The sequence below is a fragment of the Mobula hypostoma genome, chromosome X2, assembly GCF_963921235.1.
Source record: "Mobula hypostoma chromosome X2, sMobHyp1.1, whole genome shotgun sequence".
NCBI lineage: Eukaryota > Metazoa > Chordata > Chondrichthyes > Myliobatiformes > Myliobatidae > Mobula > Mobula hypostoma.
Window position 1 is genome coordinate 36667057 of NC_086129.1, and position 17567 is coordinate 36684623.

Sequence of the window (17567 nt, forward strand, 5' to 3'; positions counted from 1 at the left end):
GCAGTAATCTGCTCCAGCAATAACCTCCCCATGGGAAAAGAATCCAGCCAAATTTATGCCGTGTATCTGAAGCATGTACATGCAAGTAAAAGTGCAATATACTAGTCATTTAATTTTCATTTAATCCCACCTCAAAAGTCTTTGACAAGAGAGTGTAGAAGAAATGTTTGAAATCTTTGTCTGCATCAGGGTTTTTGTACATTGTGTTACTAGGATTCTCACATTTAGCCTATGGTCTGAACTTGCCTCCCTGAACCTATTAACATCCTGTTGCTCCTTTTAAGATGATCCCTAATAACAACCTAATTAATCAGGACTTTGACTATTGGTCCTGGCTCGATATCAAATCTTGATTGGTAGCATGGAACACCTGGAATGTTTTGCTGTATGAAAGATGTTGTATCTAATCCTTGTTGAATCTCATGCTTCATGCAATGGGGTATTCCATTCTTCAAAATTAATATATTTTAATTCAATGAACAAGACCTGCAAACTATCAAAGCAATCATATAAGTGAAAAAGAAAGTTATCCAAGTTTGGCAACTCTTTGCCAACTACATGCAGTTTTGAAATAAACATGGAAAATGCCAGAAATACTCAACCGGTCATACAGTATCTGCGGGAAGAGAAGCAGAGGTAGTATTTCAGGTCAATGACTCTTCATCAAAATTGGGAAAACTAAGAAAAGAAGCACGCTTTAAACTGCAGAGCAGGGGGGATGGGCGGAATGAACAATGAGAGTGTCTGTGATAAGGTGGGTGGACACCAGGAAACTGAATGACATGCTGGTGATGCTGGCTTAGAAAGGATAATGAAGGCTTGTTGATCACAAATGATCTGCCCAGAGGAGATGTAAATAGGATGAGAGAAATGAAAGCGAGAGAAAGAGAGAGAAAAAAGGAGAAAGCTGGAACTGTAAGATGCAAAATGCAAAAGAAAACACTGCAAATTTAGAATGAAAACATAGAAGGCTGAAAAGATTCAGCTCTTCTGAAAAGATTCAGAGACAAGAGAAGCAGCTAATATTTCAGGTTGATGATCTTTCAGCAGAACCAGCAGTTCTAAAACAAACTGTTAAAGCAGGTGGTCTGAAATTGTCAGATTCAGCGTTAATGCTCAAGGACTGTAACGTGCCTAGTTGGAAGATGAGGATGTGGTTTCTTTAGTTTACCATCGGACTTCTTTGGTATAATGTAAGCGGTCAAACACAGAGGTCAGAGTGCGACTGGCTTGGAGAATTAAAGTGCCAGACAATTGGCTTTTCAGGGTCATCTTTACAGACTGAACTGAGATGTACCAAGAAGTGTCAACATGCTGTTTTGGTTTCTGAAACACTTGTTTTATCTGCATCTTTCAATCATTGTCCTTGTCTGTTCCGGATTACTACACCTCTCTATCTTTGTTTATGCTTCCTTGATTAACTTCGTGCAGCTTTGAGTTTCTTTCTCTGTTTCATTCCTGAATTCCACCCCTCCCCCCTTCCTTTCCCTTTCCCCTTCTCATGCTGACTTTCTGAATGCGTCCCTTTATGAGTTTAATTTTTCCCTAATCCCTGTGTCTGGATTTCGGGCAAGAACATCTGACACATTTTCTTTCCAGCTTTTTAATATTTTTCACTGAGCTCTCTCATCTGTTAGCAAGGTCTCACCCAAGAGACTTGTACATGTTGAGGAAATTCATATGACAAATCTTAGACAGCAGATGTCCCATGTAACAGCCATTGTAGTGCAAGTAATCCTGATATTCCATATGCCATGTCTTTGATCTGATAGTCTGTCACAGACAGTCGTTCATAATTGATTTATTCAAGGGATTCACAAATATGAGGCTTTGTCCCCATCACTGTTTAAAGCAGTGATTCGTTTTTTTTTGCTAGCTGTATTTTCAATATGCGCTCAAAATTATGCCAAGGTACCACTATACCGACTGCTAACAGTATAAACTTTCATTGGGTGGGTGAGATACAGCCTGGTTATTCTGGTCAAATTGGAAAAAAATTCCCCACGCTGTATATCTCTTTGTGGATTTGCAGAGATTGCACCAATGGTTTTAACCAGCTCTCAAGACTATTGTTGTAAAGTCATTAGAGTGATACAGCACAGAAACAGGCCCTTCAGCCCAACTTATCCATGCTGACCAGATTGCCTTCCTGAGCTAGTCCTATGTGCTTGCTTTTGAACCATATCCCTCTAAACCTTTCCTGTCTGTGAACCTATCCAAATATTCTTTAAATATTGTAATTGTACCCACCTCTACTACTTCCTCTGGTAACTCATTCCATATACCCACCAACTTCTGTGTGGAAAAATCTTTCCTCTCTCACTTTAAACCTGTGTTCTTTCGTTTTAGACTCCCCTGCCCTGGGAAAAGACTATGATTACCCATGTCTCTTGTGCCTTTATAAACCTCTATAAGATCACTCCGCAGCCTCCTTCACTCCAGGGTAAACCTATCCAGGCTCTCCTTAGAACTCCTGCCCTCCAACATCCTTGTGAATCCTTTCTACACCCTCCCTTGCTTTGTCACATTCTTCCTATAGTATAGCAACCAGAAATGCCCACAGTATTCCAGCTGTGGTCTCACCCACGTTCAATACCTCTGTAACATTAGAAGACATAAAGACATAGGAACAGAATTAAGCTGTTCAGCTCATCAAATCTGCTCATTTATTTTCCCTTTCAGTCCAAGTCTCCTGCCTTTTCCCCGTAGCCTTTGACACCCTTGGTGAGTAAGAACATTTCAACTCCCTTTTTAAATATACCCAATGACTTGACTTCCACACCCATCTGTGACAATGAATTCCACAAGTTCACCACTCTCTTGTTAAAGAAATTCCTTCTGATTTAAAGGGATGACCATTTATTCTGAGTGTGCCCTCTGTCCTAACCTCTCCCACTATTAGAAATATCCTCTCCACATCCACTTTTTCTACTGCAGGTCTTTCAATATTTGGTAGGTTTCAATGAGATCTCTCCTCATTTTTCTAAACTCCAGTGATTGGAGGCCCATAGTTATCAAACACTCCTCATACATTAACACTTTCATTCCTGGGATCATTCTCGTAAAAACTCCTCGGAACACTCTCCAATGCTGGCACATCTTTCCTTGGATATGGGGCCATCTCTTTGTATAGTGCCCCAACTCTTGTACTCAATTCCCCATCTGATGAAGGCAAACTTTATACCTTAGACTGCCTTTGCTTCTTATTTCTGTAATAAACAGGTTTGATCTTTTTGACTTCAAAGTTTCTTAGAATATACACATTTGATTCACTGTAATTTGAAGCTCATTTCAGAATTGGAAAAGTGAGGTAAATGTGAAGAAAGTGAGTTACTACATCATAAGGTTAAATTTAACTCCTGCACAGGAATCATCACAATCTCAAAATTTTGAAATTATACAAATTGATGGATATGATTAATGCAGTAGAGGATTGCAACTCAACAGCAAAATGGGAGTATGGTTAACAAACAAAGTGGCGATGTAATAAAATTAGCAGGAAGAATAACTTCCTGAAATCAAGTATTTGTAAATAGAATAATATCACAGTCATAGAACACCAGAATACAGAAGCAGGCTCTTTGGCCCATCTAGTCCATGCCTAACCATTAATCTGCCTAGTCCTATTGATCTACACCAGGACCATAGCCCTCCATACCCCTCCCATTCATGTATCCGTATACATGTCTGAGATATTTAAATCAAACCTGCATTCACAACTTGTGCTGGCAGGCCATTCCACCACACTTTGAGTGAAGAAGTTCCCCTTCATGTTCTCCTTAAATATTTCAACTTTCACCCTTAATTCATGACCTCTGGTTGTAGTCTCACCCAACCTCAGTGGAAAAAGTCTGTTGCATTTACCTTATCTATACCCCTCATAAATTTGTATACCTCTATCAAATCTCCCCTCAATCTTCTACATTCTAGGGAATAATATCATAGCCTATTCAACCTTTCCTTATAATTCAGATCCTCCAGTTCCAGCAACATCTTTGTAAAAATTCTCTACACTCTTTCAAATATATTTACATCTTTCCTGTAGGTAGGTTGCCAAAACTGCACATAATACTCCAAATTAGGCCATACCAACATCGTGTATAACTTCAACATGCCATCCGAACTCCTGTACTCAGTACTTTGATTATGAAGGCCAAAAGCTTTTGTTACCACCCTATCTACATGCGACAGCACTTTCAAGGAACTATGGATCTGTATTCCCAGATCCCTTTGTTCTACTGCACTCCCTGGTGTCCTATCACTCACTGTGTAAGACTACCCTGGTTGGTCCTCCCAAGGTGCAACACTACACACGTGGCTGCATTAAATTCCATCTGCCATTTTTCAGCCCATTTTTTTTCCAACTACAGGCTTTGATAGTTTTCCTCGTTGTCCACTCCATCCCAGTCTTGGGGTCTTCCGCATATTTTTTCTGATCCAGTTAACCACATTAACATTCAGATTATTGATATAGATGACAAACAACAATGGACCCAGCACTGATCCCTGTGGCACTCCACTAGTTACAGGCCTCCAGTCAGAGAGGCAACCGCCCACTACCACTCTCTGGTTTATCCCACCAAGTCAATATCTAATCCAATTTACTACCTCCTCTTGAATGCTAAGCGACTGGACCTTCTTGACCATCCTCCGATGCGGGATCTTGTCAAAGGCCTTACTTGAAGTCCATGTAGACAACATCCACTGCCTTGCCTTGATCAACTTTCCTTGTAACTTCCTCGAAAAACTCTACCATGCACAAAGCCACATTGACTGTCCTGAATCTATACTTGTATATCCAGTCCCTTAGAATACTTTCCAATAACTTTCCCACAACTGATGTGGCTTATAGGCCTATAATTTCCTGGCTTAATTGTAGAGCCTTTCTTGACCCATGGAAAAATATTAGTTTTTCTCCAATCCTTTTAGGATTTCCTGAGGAGTCCTTAGGATTCTCCTTCACCTTGCTTACTGGAGCTAACTTGTGCCTTCTTTTAGCCATCATAATTTCCTCCTTGAGTGTTCGCTTGCATTTCTTGTATTCCATAAGTACCTCTTTTTTTCCCCCTAGCTGCCAATACCTGCCATGCACTTTAATTTTTCTTAGCCAAGTGAAAAGGCAGAATCATTCGGTGTTTCGACAAGTGGTACGATGGCTTCGCGATCAAGCATCAAGCCGCTTGCACTCAGCACCAAGAGCAGTAGGACGTCGACAAGTGTGGCTGCCCTCGCAAGAGCTAAAGCAGAAACCGCCAAGGTGCGAGCGCCATACACTAACCAAGAAGCAAAACTGAAAATGGAAAAAGCTGCCAGAGAAGCGGAAAACCAGTTGGAAAAGGGCTGAAAAAACTAAGGTTCCCTAAACTTGTTATCCTTGCCTTTTATTCTGACAGGAACATACAAAGTCTGTACACTCAAAATTTCACTTTTGAAGGCCTCCCACTTACCAAGCATACCTTTGTCCATTGTTCATTCTAAACTGCACAGGAGTGTGGCCGCGCGGTAACTGAAATACTCCCGCACACATAGCCTTTGTTGCAGCGCAGCTGGAATTTTTTAAATATAATATTAATATAATTCTGGAATAATGCTAATATAATTTTGAAAACTATGTTAATATAATAGTGAAATACCTTGTAATTATGTATTAATGAACATCAATTTTATAAATAAATAATATACCACAACTTTGAAACATTTTAGAGTATGTACATGTTTACATTGTCAGTGTTTCAAGTTGCAACACTGTTACAACTTGTAACAATAAACAGAATGGAACTCGGTCGCTCATCGTTAATAAACCACCAGCCCATTGAACACCAACACTGTCTAGTTAAAGCATTCTACTTTTGCCATTGTGCCTGTCAGTTGCCTGACATTGTTTAATTGTGTTGTGAGTTGTGCTTTGTCTTTGTTTGATCAGCATATTACAAAATAAACATTTAAAGTGGCACGCAATTTTCAAGCCATGTAAAAATTTCCTGCCCTGAACAATGGTTTGTCCGCACAGCTGTAAAAAAAATTAGAAGGAACGTTACCTTTGCTAGAAAACAATCTGTCCCAACCCACAATTGCCAGATTACTTCTGATACTATCAAAATTGGTCTTTCTCCAAATGTGGATTCTCAACCCATGGTCCAGACCTATCCTTCAAAGTTATGTTAAACTTGCAAAGAACCTAGGTTAGATTGCATTAGGGAGTACTGTGAACGGTTCTGATCCCTACATTATAAAAAAGAATATAAAGGATACTGTGAAGATTCAAAAATGATGTACTAAATTGATACCAAACTGGAAAATTGTGCCCATTATGAAAGATTGAATTCATTGGAATACTTTTTTTTAAAAAAAAGAGAAATGATGAAGATCTGATGAAGGATCTCTCACCCAAAGCATTAATTCTGTTTTCCTTTCCACAGATGCTGCCTGACCCACTGAGTATTTCCAAAATTAATGGATGGGGTACGAGGGGGAGGTGAGGCATTAGCCGAAGTTTGAGAAGTCAATGTTCATTCCATCAGGTTGGAGGCTACCCAGACGGAATATAAGGTGTTGTTCCTCCAACCTGAGTGTGGCTTCATCTTTACAGTAGAGGAGGCCGTGGATAGACATGTCAGAATGGGAATAGGAAGTGGAATTAAAGTGTGTGGCCACTGGGAGATCCTGCTTTCTCTGGCGGACAGAGCGAACTTCTGCTAATGCCCCACCTCCCCCTTGTACCCCATCTGTTATTTATTTTTATACACACATTCTTTCTCTCACTCTCCTTTTTCTCCCTCTGTCCCTCTGACTATACCCCTTGCCCATCCTCTGGGTTTTCCCCCCCTCCCCCTTTTCTTTCTCCCTGGGCCTCCTGTCCCATGATCCTCTCATATCCCTTTTGCCAATCACCTGTCCAGCTCTTGGCTCTATCCCTCCCCCTCCTGTCTTCTCCTATCATTTTGGATCTCCCCCTCCCCCTCCAACTTTCCAATCCCTTACTCACTCTTCCTTCAGTTAGTCCTGACGAAGGGTCTCGGTCTGAAACGTCGACTGCACCTCTTCCTAGAGATGCTGCCTGGCCTGCTGCGTTCACCAGCAACTTTGATGTGTGTTGCTTGAATTTCCAGCATCTGCAGAATTCCTGTTGTAAGGGATTTACAAAGATGGGGTTGGGGGTTGTGCAGAGGAAATGACTGAAAAATGGTTGCAAAGCATATTTGGAAGAATTTAACATTTTAACCCATCTGTGAGCCCTGAGTCTGAGGCTATTTTACCAAAGGGGACTTCATAACTAACCCTGTCTCCACCCAAGGCTTTTCATGCATAATTTCAGCAGAGGCTTTGGATATGCCTTCCTTTTGATTTAATTTATCTAAATCTGTATGTGAATTGAAGCCAACTACAATTGAGACAAAACGTGATTAAAACTAATCCATGTCATTCAATTAATCACTCATTGTAATTCTATATGAGTAACAGACAATTATAGTATTGTGTGGTTCCTCAATTAATAAGAGAGTCAGGAACACAAAGGAATATCAGCAAGATCATGTCTTCACTTTTGGCAGATGATCAGAGAGTAAAGAAATGTCAAAAATAAATTGAAAAAAGATGCTTAAATAGAACCAAAAAGTTATAATAAAGGCAACAGAATAAGGTGGCACTGTTCTTCAGTTTCAAACATGGTGAAAATTTGATAACTTCATAATTCATATTAATGTTTTTAAAACATTCTGAAATTTATTCAGCTATGTTTTGCAGCACTGCAAAAGCAATTAATTAATTTGTGATAAGAAGTTTAAATATAGAGCTATTGATGATTATAAATAATGTGAGAACCTATCCTAACTTGTGACTGAGTATCTTTTGCCATACTGACAAGGTCCTTTGTTATAAAAGTTGAAAGGCTGCTGAATATTTGATGTTGGACTTGGTGGTTGTTCATCGTGTCCGAGGAGGACAGGAGACCTGTGCGGGAGAGTTTTTAAAGTGAAAAAGCCGTTGCACTGGGGCTGTTCCACTCCTTCGACCTCAGAAGTCTGGGTTCGGTGGTAAAAACAAGCATCACAGAGTAGGGTCTTCATTATTTGCAGTGAATGACCTTGATGTCTTCTGTGCCTTGTCATACTCATCACTCTCTATGGATTGTTACAGTGACACCTTCCAGGTCGTTCTAGGATAGGCATGTCTCTATCTCACCTATGAGGCCGCCAGCTATCCCCACTCGGTGTAGGCGGCCTGCCGAGGCGGTGTACCCAGGTGTGGCCACTGTCGCGTGCAAACAGCTACCTGGAGCCACAGGTGAGCTTAATAATACATTTGCATTCCTACTCAGTTTTGAGACATGACTGTGTCTTCCTGAACGTAGCTGTACAATGGAACTTTATGATCATCATGTTTAACATTTATCCAGTGTGCTATTAGAAAACCAGGTAAAACAATAAATAAAAGGGTTATAATTGGAAGTTTACTATCTCTCTTGGAAAGTCTCAGTCCATAAGAAGGAACAGAGTTAGGCCATTGTACCACTATAAACAGGGACTAACGGGTTAAAGAAAAATGTTTCCATCAGCACTAGAGCACTGCAGGGATGTGGACATAGCCCCCCTGCTCTACTCGTTTTACACCTACGACTGTGCGGCTAAGTCCAGCTCCAACACCATGTGCAAGTTTGCTGATGACACCACTGTTGTGGGCTGTATCAAAAGTAGTGATGAACCAGCATACAGAAGGAGATTGCAAACTTGGCTGAGTGGTGTAATAATAAAAATGTAAATAAGACTGAGGAACTGATTGTAGACTTTGGGAGAGGGAAACCAGAAGTCCATGAGCCAGTACTCATCAGAGGACCAGAGGTAGAGAGGGTCAGCAACTTTAAATTCCTGGGTGTCGCTATCTCAGAGGACCTGTCCTGGACCCATCATATAAACATAATTGCAAAGAAAGCATAACAGCGCCTCTACTTCCTCAGTCTGTGAAGGTTTGGCATGTGGAAATGATCTCAGTTCATTAAACCTGGATATTTGTGGTACTGAGACCAAAGCATGGATTCACATGGGGAAAAATTGCCCCTTTGGGCACCTTACGAGCTAAGGAGACTGTCATCATTGGACCCACTTCTCTAACTTGCTGTGTGTGTTTCTTTTGACTCTCCTGTCCTCCCCAACTTGTTACCTAGCTTCCTTCCTTTCGTTTCTCTCTTTAGATGATTTTTCCTTACACTGATTACTTCTCATGTTCTTTCTTGTGTTTTGTGTTGACAGAATTGTAGGGATCCTGGCACACACAGAAGATGAAAGATCTGGCCACCTGGTTGCACTTTCCCCCCCCCCTCCCTCTTCTCTCCCCCCTTCTCCCCCCCACCCCCTCTCTCTCCCTCCCTTCTCTTCTCTCTGCCCCCCCCCCGTACCCTCTACATTTCTCATTCTTGTGATCATCAGCTATCTTTATGTACTTCTTGCATTAGGACTATTTCCAGCAGCACATTGACATAGACAGGGGAAACCAGTTTGGGATAGATCTCATTGCAATTTCATGTCATACTGTATGCCAATGATAAGTCAGTATTCATTTTTTCACTTCAGCAATGAATATCTAGAGGTCTTACCCTGAGAATATGGATACTGTAGTTCAAGAATGGCTTGTATTGTCTCCAATACTTGCATTACCTCCTGTAAAGAAGGATACCTTATCTAAAGCAAATTATATTTGCCTTGGAGGTTGTGCAACATCGATTCACCACAAAGTTACCCTAGTGCCTCTTCCTTTTCCATTATTGAAGTTCTTCAACCTGCAGACAGTAGGAATTTCAATCTTGCAACTATCAGCTCACATTGCAGAACTCAGAAGATATAGAAGTAATGTTTACACTTAATGGAAATTTGAATATGATTTGGCTATTGGACAGAACAGGGTCCCAGGAGACTGAAGATACCACTTTTAAGAGAACAAAGTTGTACATGTATTCTGATAGAGGGTAAGTGATTAATTGCAGTAGCCTGTACAATGAAGCTATTGAATACGTAGTACAAAAGTATTCATCTTGTTGTCAGAACCCATTTGACAGTCACTTGGACGCAGGTTCAAAGTTAAGAAATTTCCCTGATTTTTGTTTTCAGTTTGTGTTGCATTGAAGGAGACGATTTGCTTCAGGACTCATGGACCAAGAAGGAAATGGAATGAGTTGAGTGTGCTTTACTGACTGTTATCTAAGACCTTCTCAGTAGGTTCATGTGTGCATGGTCATTTATGGAATATTCCTCTGCTCTGGGTGCGTCAGGCTTCAATGAAAACTCAATGAAGAGGATGCACCACGCCAATTGTGCAAAACAATTTTAGATTATTGTTCCATTTCACTGATCTGTTTAAAAGTTGCAGTAAGCTGCGACTGGTGTGTTTTCTTAATGTTGCCAATCAGTTCTGCCAACGGCACAAATTAGAAACCTGAGCACACACCAGCTGTGATTTTGCTTCAACTGATGACGCTTTCCACAATGTGCACTTGTATTTCTACTTGAAAGACTACTCACCAGCAGTGTAGACACAGATTAAACTTTGTACATAATTTGCTTGTCTGGTAACACCCTCAAGCACAAGTAACCTGGTCCAAGATTCTTGCTTTCAACTGTCCTTTCTTGATTGCATTTAACTTAAAACAATGAAGCTGGATTTCAAAGGCCCTCATTCCATTTCTCTTTTTTTGGGGGGATTTAATTCAAACCTGTTGATTCCTTTAAGGAATCAACTCACCAAGTTTTTATTTGTATTGCTGTCCAATAACTCATTTGGTGCCCAGGATGCATTCCCAGGAACCAACGCACAGTGCTAAGAGGGACCAGAATACATGAGAGTTGGTGCTGACAGTGTTGCTGTGCTGGGACCCTGGTGTGGAACTCTGACTCTCCCACTGCTTTACTGGGAACCTGTGAGCCAGAAACCTACTGCAAATCTGGAAGTTAATCACTCTACATGTCGGTGTGGAGAGGCTGATGTTGGGGCAAGTGGTACACCTGATCAATGCTTTTCATCCAGATATAAACCACAGTTTTGATTTACCATTTTGTAATTTGTGTATCCATAACCAAGATCATATGCACCTCTAATACAACATTATTCTTACAGTCCAAGCTCCATGTGACCTCTTTCTTCTTTCTACCAAAATACACATAGAAACATAGAAAATAGGTGCAGGAGTAGGCCATTCGGCCCTTCGAGCCTGCACCGCCATTTATTATGATCATGGCTGATCATCCAACTCAGAACCCCGCCCCAGCCTTCCCTCCATACCCCCTGATCCACGTAGCCACAAGGGCCATATCTAACTCCCTCTTAAATATAGCCAATGAACTGGCCTCAACAGTTTCCTGTCGAATCCTCTCGCTATAAATGCCAGCATACCATTCGCCTTTTTCACCACCTGCTGTACCTGCATGCCCACTTTCATTGACTGGTGTATAATGACACCCAGGTCTCGTTGCACCTCCCCTTTTCCTAATCGACCACCATTCAAATAATAATCTGTTTTCCTATTTTTGCCACCAAAGTGGATAACTTCACATGGTGAAACTTAGGTCAAGTTTATTGTCATTTCGACCATAAGCTGCAGGTACAGTACACAGTAAAAATGAAACAAGGTTCCTCCAGGACCATGGTGCTACCTGAAACAACACAAAACTACACTAGACTATGTGAGACAGCACAAGGCTACACTAGACTACGTAAAACAACATAAAAACTACACTAGACTACAGACCTGAACAGGACTACATAAAGTGCACAAAACAGTGCAGGACAGTACAATAGTTAATAAACAAGACAATAGGCACAGTAGAGGACAAATTACAATATAATAATAAATGATGTAGATGTCAGTCTAGACTCTTGAGTATTGAGGAGTCTGATGGCTTGGGGGAAGAAACTGTTACATAGTCTGGTCGTGAGAGCCCGAATGCTTCGGTACCTTTTGCCAGATGTAGGAGGGAGAAGAGTTTGTGTGAGAGGTGCGTAGGGTCCTTCACAATGCTGTTAGCTCTGTGGGTGCAGCGCTAATGAGGTCAGTGTATCAGTGAAAGTTCAGACTGACCTGGCTGTGTGCACCTCTTGACCAGTTGTGAAAATTGCACTAAATATCAAGGACATTTATTAAATGCTTGGGCCTGCTGGTGGTGTAGTGGCATCAGCACTGGGCTTCGAGGCAGATGGTCCCAAGTTCAAATCTGGCTGGGTCCCAACCAGGGCAGCAGCAGTATCTGTGCAGAAGAAAGGCCTGGCAATCTACTTCTACTTTCTTAACCAACACCATAAAAAAGTTATCTTTGCTGTTGTAGTATCATGTAGCATACAAATTAGTTGTAGTGTTTGCATACATTATAACCAAAAACAGACTTTAACCACTTGTGATTTATTTTAATGGGACATCCAGCAGATGTTAAAACTACTGGTAAAATCTCATGTTAAATTTCCAATATACAGTACTGTGTAAAAGTCTTGGGTACAGATATATATAGTGAGGATGCCTTTTGACTTTTGCACAGTACCATAGTAATTTTATGTAGGTATTGGACTGGTACTGCTGCAAAAAAAAAAACACAAATTTCATGAGATATGTGAGCGATGATAAACCTGATTCTGTTATGGGTCTCTATTGTGGATTGAAAGTGGGGAAGGGGGCAGGGAGAGGGGAATCATGGTTGGGAAAAGAGGAAGGGAAAGGGGAAGGAGTGGGAAGCACCAGAGAGGCATTCTGTAATGATCAATAAACCAATTGTTTGGAATCAATGACCTTGCCTGGTGTCTCAGGGCGGGGTGTGTCTGCATCCACACCACCCCCTGCCACTGGCACTCCCCCTGCCCCTAGCGCACCACCCTTGCCATTCCCAACATCCCTTGGTCTTGCCAGATTTACAAACTTGCTCTCTGCTCCACGTTGACAAATACAGCACTGTGCGAAAATCTTAGGCACTCTAGCTACATATCTGTGCCCAAGTCTTTTGCACAGTGCTGTAGTAGTGTTGGTGGAAGAATAAAGGGGCAGAAGGAATAGCCAAAGTCTTGGCAACAAGGCGAACCAATGGAGATGTGACTGGGTCATATCACATGGTCATCTGCAACTGCCCCAGTAAGTGGGTGACGATGTTTTACTGCTAAAGATCCATTCACTGTTAGACTTAGCTGGAACAACATAATCAACATTATTTGCCCCCATGAAATCTGAAAGTTTTGTTTTTATTTTGACAACATCATAATAGAAATAAAGTGAAGTATTGTGCTCGTGTCAGATAAATGAAGTTAAAATAAATAAAACAGTGTTAGTGGTGACTAACTGCATTACTGGATGATTAGTGGCGGGTTTAACAAGGTAGATGCCCCAGAGGCTATGAGTCTAGAACTAGGGATGATTCCTCTGCAATTATCCCATGCCCTTTCTGAGTTATTTAGGTTAAAGGTTGGATAATTACTTTTCAGTCTGAAAACTGTCAGTCTTTGGTGTTCCCACCCAGGGTGCTGTGGTTGTTGAGAGGATGGCAGAAATGGTTGGACACCAAAGAAATCAGGATACATTGGGATAAGGTGGCAGAGTGGAGTTAACTTAGAAGCTCTCCATGTCTACGTGAATGACACAAAAGATTGTTGTTCCTGCTGAAAGAGTTTGGTGAACACTTATTGATTGTAGCTGACCTATCTGGAAGAGATGTAAAGAGGAGGAGGACAGAGGGGAAAGACAAGCAAACAATGCTGAAACTGTGAGATACAAAACACAACAAATTCTGAAAATGTGAAATAAAAGAGAATGCTGGAAATATCCAATAGGTCAGGTAGCAGATGTGGAGGGAAAAGAGCTGAGTTCACTGAAAGGGCCAGTTATCTGAAATTACTGAATTCATTACTGAGTCCTCACGCATGGATTGTTCAATAAGTGTTTGGAAATTGTAAGCATTTCAGATGTAATTGCTGGGGTAGTGACCCATGAGTTTTAACTTCTTAAGCACACGAAGATTCTCACAATTAATCGGTGGCTAAACTGAAGTGTGACATCTAAAGTGTGATGGGAAGACTGGTGGTCATTTACAAGAATTACATGAGTCATGAACCTTTTTGGAAGATTTATATTTTAACTTCCATAAAATGTCATCACCTAATCCATATTAGCTACCAGAGCAACAAGCCTTCAATTTTAAAATTCTTGTCCTTATTTTCAAATCACTCCATAAAGTTTCCCTTGCCATTCCATAATCTTGCCCCTCCCTGTTTTCTCATCCCGCAATCAGTACCTGTCTGACTTCTTTCTCAAACTTTGTTGTCTGCCCTAATAATGCTTTGTAGCTCAGTGTTTATGTTCATTAATACTACATCAGGGAAGCAGGATTTTTACTACAATCTGGTGGTTTCATGGTGTAATGTGCAATTCAAACTCAGTTTTTTGGTAAAGTAGCTTCATCATGAATTGCTGAACACTTGCAATGTAGAAAATGGCCGAAAGTTTATTCCTCACCAGGTGCTACAAATGCTGATAACAATCAGATATATGACTTTTGAGTTGTATTCGTTGAGAGATTAAACTTAGTCAGGTTAATTTTAGGCAGAGCTCTGATTCGCTATTTATTTTTGTGCCTCTTGTGTATTCCCAGATCAAATTTCAGCAATTCCAATGCCCAAGTGCATATTTGAATAGTGACAATTTCATTGGAGAGTGACTTAAATGAAATTGGAATTTCTTCTGCTATGAGCAATGTTATATGAACACAGTTATTTTCATTGTTTCCTGAACTTCAAGATGATCTCACTTCATATACATCTGACTGCCTGTAATAATGCTGTAGAATCAATAGTTGGCTATCATAATTGATATATGATTTCTCAGAATACAGCATATTAATCCTACTGTGAATGTATCAGATTCAATTTTGTGAGGAAGCAATGAGATCTCAATAAGATAATGTAGTGGGGTCTGTATTTCAAATAGCAATGAGTTCAGAGTGAAATTATTTCTGTTGGAAAGAACACCTAATTAAGGACCCCCACCATCCAGGACATGCTCTCTTCTTGCTGCTGCCGCCATTGGGAAGGAGGTACCAGAGCCTGAGATCCAACACCACCAAGATCTGGAACAGTTTTTAGCCTTCAACCATCAGGCTCCTGAGCATGGATAACTTCACTCTCCTCAACACTGAACTGATTGCACAACTTATGGACTCAATTTCTCATGTTCTCGGCATTATTTATTTATTATTTGTTTATTGTTTTTTTTATTTGCACAATTTGTCATCTTCTGCACATTGATTGCTTGTCAGTCATTGTGTGTAGCTTTTCATTGATTCCATTGTATTTATTTGTTCTACCGAGAATGCCTGCAAGAATCTGAATCTCAGGGCAGTATATGGTGACATATATGTACTGTGATAATAAACTTACTTTTTGAAGACAATTAAAATAAATTTCATTATGGTATTTTCCCCATTTGGAAAAATGTGTGCAAGCATACGTCCAGTTTGAAAAGTTCCAAGATTATCAATAATATTGGCCAATTATTATCTTGTCCTGTTATTGATAGGTATGGTTAACAATTATTTATATGGCTATATATGGATGTGACTGCCAATTATCTCATTATTAGTAGAAATAACAATCTAAGAAATTGTATACCATGTGCATTTGCCTTGATATTTTCAATCAGCACAGAGGCATCCATGAAAAACAAAGGGAGAGCCAGAGGTGGGATAGATGGGAGTAGTTATTCTGTAATAAAAGGAAGGTACTGCAAGGCAAACATTAGTCAGACAAATGGAGAAACAAACGAACCATCCAGTATTTGTAAATGGCAACAAAAACATTTATTGTTGATAACCTGCCATCCAGAAGAATGTGAAGTGGCAAACTCATTGGTGAATCTGGATGGCTTAATGTTCATCATCAAAATAAGACTTGGAGTCCAGAAGAAAGGTCTCGACCCCAAATGCCAGTTTTTCTCCACAGAATCTGCCTGACTTCCTCCAGCATCTAGCAAGGTGTTGTGGTTTGACCTTTCTTTTAATTTCTTCAACATAGAAGATAGAAGTCGTACTGAGAAAGAGGATCTTAAAATGGCAAGCGAGTTGTCCTTGCAGTCAGTGGAGGTACTCGGAACAGGACAAAATACATTGAAAGGTACAATTACTGCCTATTGGGGTTATTGTATTCGTTGGTTGTTGGCCTATCCACAGAAGGGTAGATAGTCAATAGGGAAGGGAGCCAGGTGACATTGGCCAGTTAGAGTTGCGGTGAGGGTAGCTGATGACTTTTTTCACTTTGGAGTTAGAGCAGATGCCATTTCATTGGCTCTTCACTCAGCTCTGGAACATCTAGACAATGAAGATGTATATATCAGGATGCTCTTTATTGACTTCAGCTCAGCATTTAATACCATTATCCCATCAAATCTAATCACTAAGCTCCAAGACATAGGCCTTGATACCTCTTTGTGCAATGGAATCCTTAATCTTCTCACTTGCAGACCCCAGTCAGTATGGATTGGCAACAACATCTCCTCCACAATCTCCATCAGCACAATCAACAACCTCTCACTTAATGTCAGCAAAGCTAAAAAGCTGATTTGTTGACTACAGGAAGAAAAAAAGTCCTCATTCGGGGAATCAAAGATGGAGAGAATCAGTGTTATCATTTCAGAGGATCTGTCCTGTGACCAGCACATAAGAGTCATTACAAAGTAGGCACTACAATTCCGCTACTTTCTTAGAAGCTTGCACAGATTCAGCATGTCATCTAAAACTTTGACAAACTTTTATAGATATACAGCGGAAGAGTATCCTGGCTGGTTGCATCACAGCCTGGTATGGAAACACCAATGCCCAGAAATGGAGAAGCCTAAAAAAAAGGTGATGGGTGCAGCCCAGTCCGTCACAGGCAAACCCCATCCCATCATTCAGCACCATCCAGGCCATGCTCCCTTCTCGCTGCTGCTGTCGGGAAGGAGATACAGGAGCCTTAGATAACACGCCACCAGCTTCAGGGACAGTTATTACCCCTCTGCCATCAGGCTCCTGAACCGGTTTGGATAGCTTCACTTGCCTGAACTCAGAAATGATTCCACAACCTATGGACTCACTTTCAAGGCCTCTGTAACTCATGTTATCAGTATTATTTCTTTCTTTCTTTCTTTATTTGCACAGGTTGTCTTCTTCTCACATGTTGTGTAGTTTTTCATTGATTCTATTCTATTTCTTTGTTCTACTGTGAATGCCTGCAAGAAAATGAATATAGTATATAGTGACATATAAGTACTTTGAAAATACACTTACTTTAAATGGATAATCACTTAAATGGATAACCATAGAAGCTTGTTAAACTAATGGAAAACGTTGGAAGGAATAGGGTAAGATTATCATATATTTTTCCATTTTTTATTGATTATATTAATGAATACATAACCATGTATGTGAATTCTTACTGTTAATTGGGCCCATTTAGTTTAATGACTGGAGTAAACATTAAGGCCCATGGAGGTGGGTTTTCTTTAGGGTTACAAATAGTAAGCCACTAACTAGAAAACAACAATCAGTCTTGGCCTGCTTGGGCCAAAATATTAAAAA